This window comes from Drosophila subpulchrella, unplaced genomic scaffold, assembly GCF_014743375.2.
Source record: "Drosophila subpulchrella strain 33 F10 #4 breed RU33 unplaced genomic scaffold, RU_Dsub_v1.1 Primary Assembly Seq379, whole genome shotgun sequence".
Lineage (NCBI taxonomy): Eukaryota > Metazoa > Arthropoda > Insecta > Diptera > Drosophilidae > Drosophila > Drosophila subpulchrella.
The window spans coordinates 833,851-839,934 of record NW_023665600.1 but is presented as its reverse complement, the minus strand read 5'-3'; positions in this window follow the sequence as shown (position 1 = coordinate 839,934).

Genomic DNA, 6,084 nt, shown 5'->3' with positions numbered 1-6,084 from the left:
TCCACGTCCTTGTGACCTATCCTTGCAATTGTCCTTTCTGCGTGGCGTGTGGAAGACTCTCGCTTAGGCCTGACGCATGATCATGTGGCCTCGCAGTCTGGGTCAGTGCGAAATCCTTATCCATGTCTATGTGACCTATCCTTATGGTTGACCTTCCTGCGTGGCGTGTGGATGACTCTCGCTTAGGCCTGACGCATAATCCTGTGGCCTCGCAGTCTGGATCAATGTGAAATCCTTATCCATGTCCTTGTGCTATCCTGATTGTTCTTTCCGTGGTGCGTATGGATGACTCTCGCTTCAGCCTGACGCCTAATCCTGTCGCCTCATACCTGTTGTTAGATATCTGACGTTTCTGCTGTCTGCTCGTTTTGTTGTTGCTTGAGCTTGCCAACGTGAACTGTCCTTTCTTTCTTCTACTGTGTGTGGCGAATTTCGCAGATCATGGTCTTGACCGTTCTGTTTGGTCGTTCGGTCGGATTCTCTTGTGGTGTGTATGGTGCGGTGAACTGTGGTCTGATACCCATCTGAGCCAGAAAACTTTTGAAGATACGGCTTGCAAACTGTACTCCATTGTCCGTTATGACCACCTTCGGGACCCCGTACCTTGCGATTATGCGCTCCCTAAATGCCTTCTTGAGCGACTCTGCTGTCGCACTGCGCAGGGGCACCAGTTCCGTCCATTTCGAAAATCTGTCTATCATGGCCAGCAGAATTTGGTTCCCGTGCTTGGATCTTGGTAGGGGTCCAACGAAGTCTGCACATACCGTGGCCCATGGTTCCTCCGGCACTTGGTTCAACATCTTCCCGGCCGCCTGCATCTGATTGGGCTTAAGCCGCATGAAAATCTCGCATTTTCTTACGTGGGCTCGGGCGTCTCTATGCATGCCTGGCCAGTAATATCGGGCTGCCAACCGTGCATTTGTCCTCCGGCTTCCTAGGTGTCCCGCAGACGGTGCGTCGTGGTTTTCCCTCAACACTGTTTCTCGTAGCGACTTTGGGACGCACATCTTCCATGACGCGACGTCTTCACTGCCTGCTCGGTGTGGTATGTTTCTGTACAGTGTCTCACCATCAATAACATAATCCGGATATTTCTGCGGTTGGGTCCTTATCTTTTCGCCCATGTCCTTGATCCAGCTGTACCCTCCTGAACCTATTTTTGCCGATGCCTCTTTTAATCCTCCTAGCGTCTCTGGTAGTGGTTGTCTTGATAATGCGTCGGCCACCACGTTTGGCTGACCCTTTCTGTACGCTACCTCAAAGTCGTACTGTTGTAGCTTCAGGGCCCATCTGGCGATACTTCCTGAAGGGCTTTCGACGCTGTTGAGCCACTTCAGGGCCATGTGGTCGGTTACTACCTTAAAGTGGTTACATTCCAGATATGGCCTGAGCTTCCGGATCGCCCAGACGATAGCCAAACACGCCTTCTCCGTTGTTGAATAGTTCTTTTCCGCGCCGTTCAGTGTTCGGCTCAAATAGGAGATTACTTTTTCGCCCTTTTCGGTGTCCTGGGTCAGTATTGCTCCGATGCCGTAGTTGCTGGCGTCCGTTTGCAGGATGAAAGTTCTACTGAAGTCCGGGCATGCTAGCACTGGATCTTTACTTCCTCAAACGCCATCTGGTGCTCTGGTGTCCACCCCCACTTACTGCCTTTGCGCAGCAGGTCGTTCAGGGGTTTGACGATTCTGGAAAAATCTGGTACAAATCGGCGGTACCACGACGCTACTCCTAGGTATTGCCGGAGCTCTTTGACGGTCGATGGCGGTTCCAGTTCCCTCGCTAGTCACTCGATGTCCCAGGTACAGCAGTTCCTTTTTAAAGAATTGGCATTTTTCTGGATTCAGTCTCAGGTTTGCCTCCTTTAGACGTCGGAACACTTCTCTCAGGTTTCTTTTGTGTTCTTCCAGCGTGTGACCGATCACTATTATGTCATCCTGGTAAGCGAATGCGTGAGGTGACATCCCGGGGCCAATTACTTGGTCCAAAACTCGTTGAAACGTTGCCGACACCGAGTGAAGTCCGAACGGCATTACCCTCCACTGAAACAGACCTTTGCCTGGATCTGCCAGTATCCATCCTTCAGGTCCAAACTGCTGATGTACCGCGCTTCCCTTAGTTGATCTAGGATGTAGTTTATGCTGGGCATTGGGAAGGCATCCGTCACTGACTTCGCGTTGATCTGCCTGAAGTCGACACACAGCCTGTCTTCTTTTTCACCATCACGATGGGGGAGCTGTATGGGCTCTTTAAATGCTCTATGAACCCACCTTTGCGTTGATTTCCCCTTGAATTTTTGGGTTCTTGGGGTAGTATATCTGCTTGATTGGCTTGTCATCCTTCATTTTGATCTGGTATTCTGCCATATTCGATGTTCCCGTCTTCGTGCTGAAGTCTGCCAGCTCTGCTTCAAGGAACGTTGTAGTATCGTCCAACTCGTTTACTTGTTGAATGACTGCTACTGATAGCTTCTCCTCGAGCCATCCATTGTGTCGGTTCCTGGCTGGTATTATTATCTCGTGTCCAGCATACCTTATCTTGGTTCCGACTTGTTTCAGGAAGTTCCATCCCAACACTAATGGATCCACTACTCCGGGTAAAATCAACAGGCTCATGGACACTTGTTTGTTTCCGAATTTGACCTCCACCTCGAGCTGCGCATCAATTCCGCCGGACCTTCCATCTGCCAACCTAACTTGCCCTTCTCGTCCTTGTAATCCTTCCTAGAGCAGAAATATTCTTCGCTAACGAAGCTTGCCGTTGCTCCGGTGTCGATTGTGGCTTTGTGGCTGTTCCCACCAATCATCACAGCAACTGCTGCTCCTCCTCGATTAGCCTGGAGTTTGGAGAGGTGGCATTGTGCGATCCCCGCTCGCCTCTCTGCGGCTGAGATCGCTGGCCATTTCCCGATCGTTGGCAGCAATCGACGCTCCTGACACCCACCTTGCCGCATATCCAGCAGAATAACAGCCGCTGGTTTTGACATCCTACATTCCCACCGCATTTCCGACAGGCCTCCTGCGGGTCTGTGATTTGGATGGCATCTTGTGTCCTCTGTGTGTTGCTTGGCGTCCTCCACAAGGTATTGTTTGGCTGTCTCTGTTGCTGTGGGGGTGGTGTCCAATGGCCTCCGCGTGGTGCGTCTGTTGCCTGCTGTCGTCTGGCTTGGTGTGGTGGTGACCATTGGTCATTTCCTCGTGTGTCCTGGTTATCTGTCTCCTCGCATCTTCTGCATGTCTCCTGCGTTGGTTACGCCGACTTGGTCTTTGAGAACTTGTTCTCCTTTGCGAAAACTTTACGTTCCTTTTCAAGTTCTTCGTACTCATCGGCTAGGATCATTAGCGTGTCCAGGTCCGACACTTTGTAGGCTCTTAAGAAAATCCGTAGGCTTGGGGTGCAGCTCTCTTTAATGACCCTTAACGTCTCTTTCGTAGAATAGTTAAGTGGCCTCACCATCGTCTGCATGTCGATCATGTAATCCTTGAACGACTCGCTGAAGCCTTGCTTCCGTTGCCTGACCTGGTCCGCCAGCCTGGTGAAGAAATCTCTTGGCAGAAAATATGTGTGGAAGTTTTCTATGAACTCTGCCCAAGTTCTCCATTGCTTGTTGTTGGCGATGAACCATTTCAAGGCCCTTCCTTTTAGCAACTCCGGCATCGCTCGAGGGATCATATCAAGACTTGGACGTACGTGTTGGCGGACCATTCTACCTGCTCCAGGAACTCGAATGGTTTTTCCGCCCCGTCGAACCTGAACGACCATTCGCGGAGCTTTTTAGCGACCTTTGAATAGTCCGACTGGCTTGGTCTCGGGGTAAGCGCTGCTGTTTTCTTATCTTGGCTTGATTCTCTCCTGTGGGCCTCGTTTTGCATGCTGTCAATGCTCAGGCTTGCCACCAGGTTGTCCCCTTCACCGTTCGTTAACGTAATGCTTGGGCCGGCTCTGTCGTGGTATGTCGCCTAGTATTCCGATAGTGCCTTCCCCATGTCGTCTAGCCTGCCCTCCAGAGCGACATTAAGCCTCTGTGCGACATGGGCGAAGTCCTCTTTCTTGAGGCAGTAAATCTTGCCTTTACTTCCTCAAACGCCATCTGGTGCTCTGGTGTCCACGCCCACTTACTGCCTTTGCGCAGCAGGTCGTTCAGGGGTTTGACGATTCTGGAAAAATCTGGTACAAATCGGCGGTACCACGACGCTACTCCTAGGTATTGCCGGAGCTCTTTGACGGTCGATGGCGGTTCCAGTTCCCTCGCTAGTCACTCGATGTCCCAGGTACAGCAGTTCCTTTTTAAAGAATTGGCATTTTTCTGGATTCAGTCTCAGGTTTGCCTCCTTTAGACGTCGGAACACTTCTCTCAGGTTTCTTTTGTGTTCTTCCAGCGTGTGACCGATCACTATTATGTCATCCTGGTAAGCGAATGCGTGAGGTGACATCCCGGGGCCAATTACTTGGTCCAAAACTCGTTGAAACGTTGCCGACGCCGAGTGAAGTCCGAACGGCATTACCCTCCACTGAAACAGACCTTTGCCTGGATCTGCCAGTATCCATCCTTCAGGTCCAAACTGCTGATGTACCGCGCTTCCCTTAGTTGATCTAGGATGTAGTTTATGCTGGGCATTGGGAAGGCATCCGTCACTGACTTCGCGTTGATCTGCCTGAAGTCGACACACAGCCTGTCTTCTTATTCACCATCACGATGGGGGAGCTGTATGGGCTCTTTAAATGCTCTATGAACCCCATTTGGAGAAGCTCGTCCACCTTTGCGTTGATTTCCCCTTGAATTTTTGGGTTCTTGGGGTAGTATATCTGCTTGATTGGCTTGTCATCCTTCATTTTGATCTGGTATTCTGCCATATTCGATGTTCCCGTCTTCGTGCTGAAGTCTGCCAGCTCTGCTTCAAGGAACGCTTTAGTATCGTCCAACTCGTTTACTTGTTGAACGACTGCTACTGATAGCTTCTCCTCGAGCCATCCATTGTGTCGGTTCCTGGCTGGTATTATTATCTCGTGTCCAGCATACCTTATCTTGGTTCCGACTTGTTTCAGGAAGTTCCATCCCAACACTAATGGATCCACTACTCCGGGTAAAATCAACAGGCCCATGGACACTTGTTTGTTTCCGAATTTGACCTCCACCTCGAGCTGCGCATCAATTCCGCCGGACCTACCATCTGCCAACCTAACTTGCCCTTCTCGTCCTTGTAATCCTTCCTAGAGCAGAAATATTCTTCGCTAACGAAGCTTGCCGTTGCTCCGGTGTCGATTGTGGCTTTGTGGCTGTTCCCACCAATCATCACAGCAACTGCTGCTCCTCCTCGATTAGCCTGGAGTTTGGAGAGGTGGCATTGTGCGATCCCCGCTCGCCTCTCTGCGGCTGAGATCGCTGGCCATTTCCCGATCGTTGGCAGCAATCGACGCTCCTGACACCCACCTTGCCGCATATCCAGCAGAATAACAGCCGCTGGTTTTGACATCCTACATTCCCACCGCATTTCCGACAGGCCTCCTGCGGGTCTGTGATATGGATGGCATCTTGTGTCCTCTGTGTGTTGCTTGGCGTCCTCCACAAGGTATTGTTTGGCTGTCTCTGTTGCTGTGGGGGTGGTGTCCAATGGCCTCCGCGTGGTGCGTCTGTTGCCTGCTGTCATCTGGCTTGGTGTGGTGGTGACCATTGGTCATTTCCTCGTGTGTCCTGGTTATCTGTCTCCTCGCATCTTCTGCATGTCACCTTTGCGAATACTTTACGTTCCTTTTCAAGTTCTTCGTACTCATCGGCTAGGATCATTAGCGTGTCCAGTTCCGACACTTTGTAGGCTCTTAAGAAAATCCGTAGGCTTGGGGTGCAGCTCTCTTTAATGACCCTTAACGTCTCTTTCGTAGAATAGTTAAGTGGCCTCACCATCGTCTGCATGTCGATCATGTAATCCTTGAACGACTCGCTGAAGCCTTGCTTCCGTTGCCTGACCTGGTCCGCCAGCCTGGTGAAGAAATGTCTTGGCAGAAAATATATGTGGAAGCTTTCTATGAACTCTGCCCAAATTCTCCATTGCTTGTTGTTGGCGATGAACCATTTCAAGGCCCTTCCTT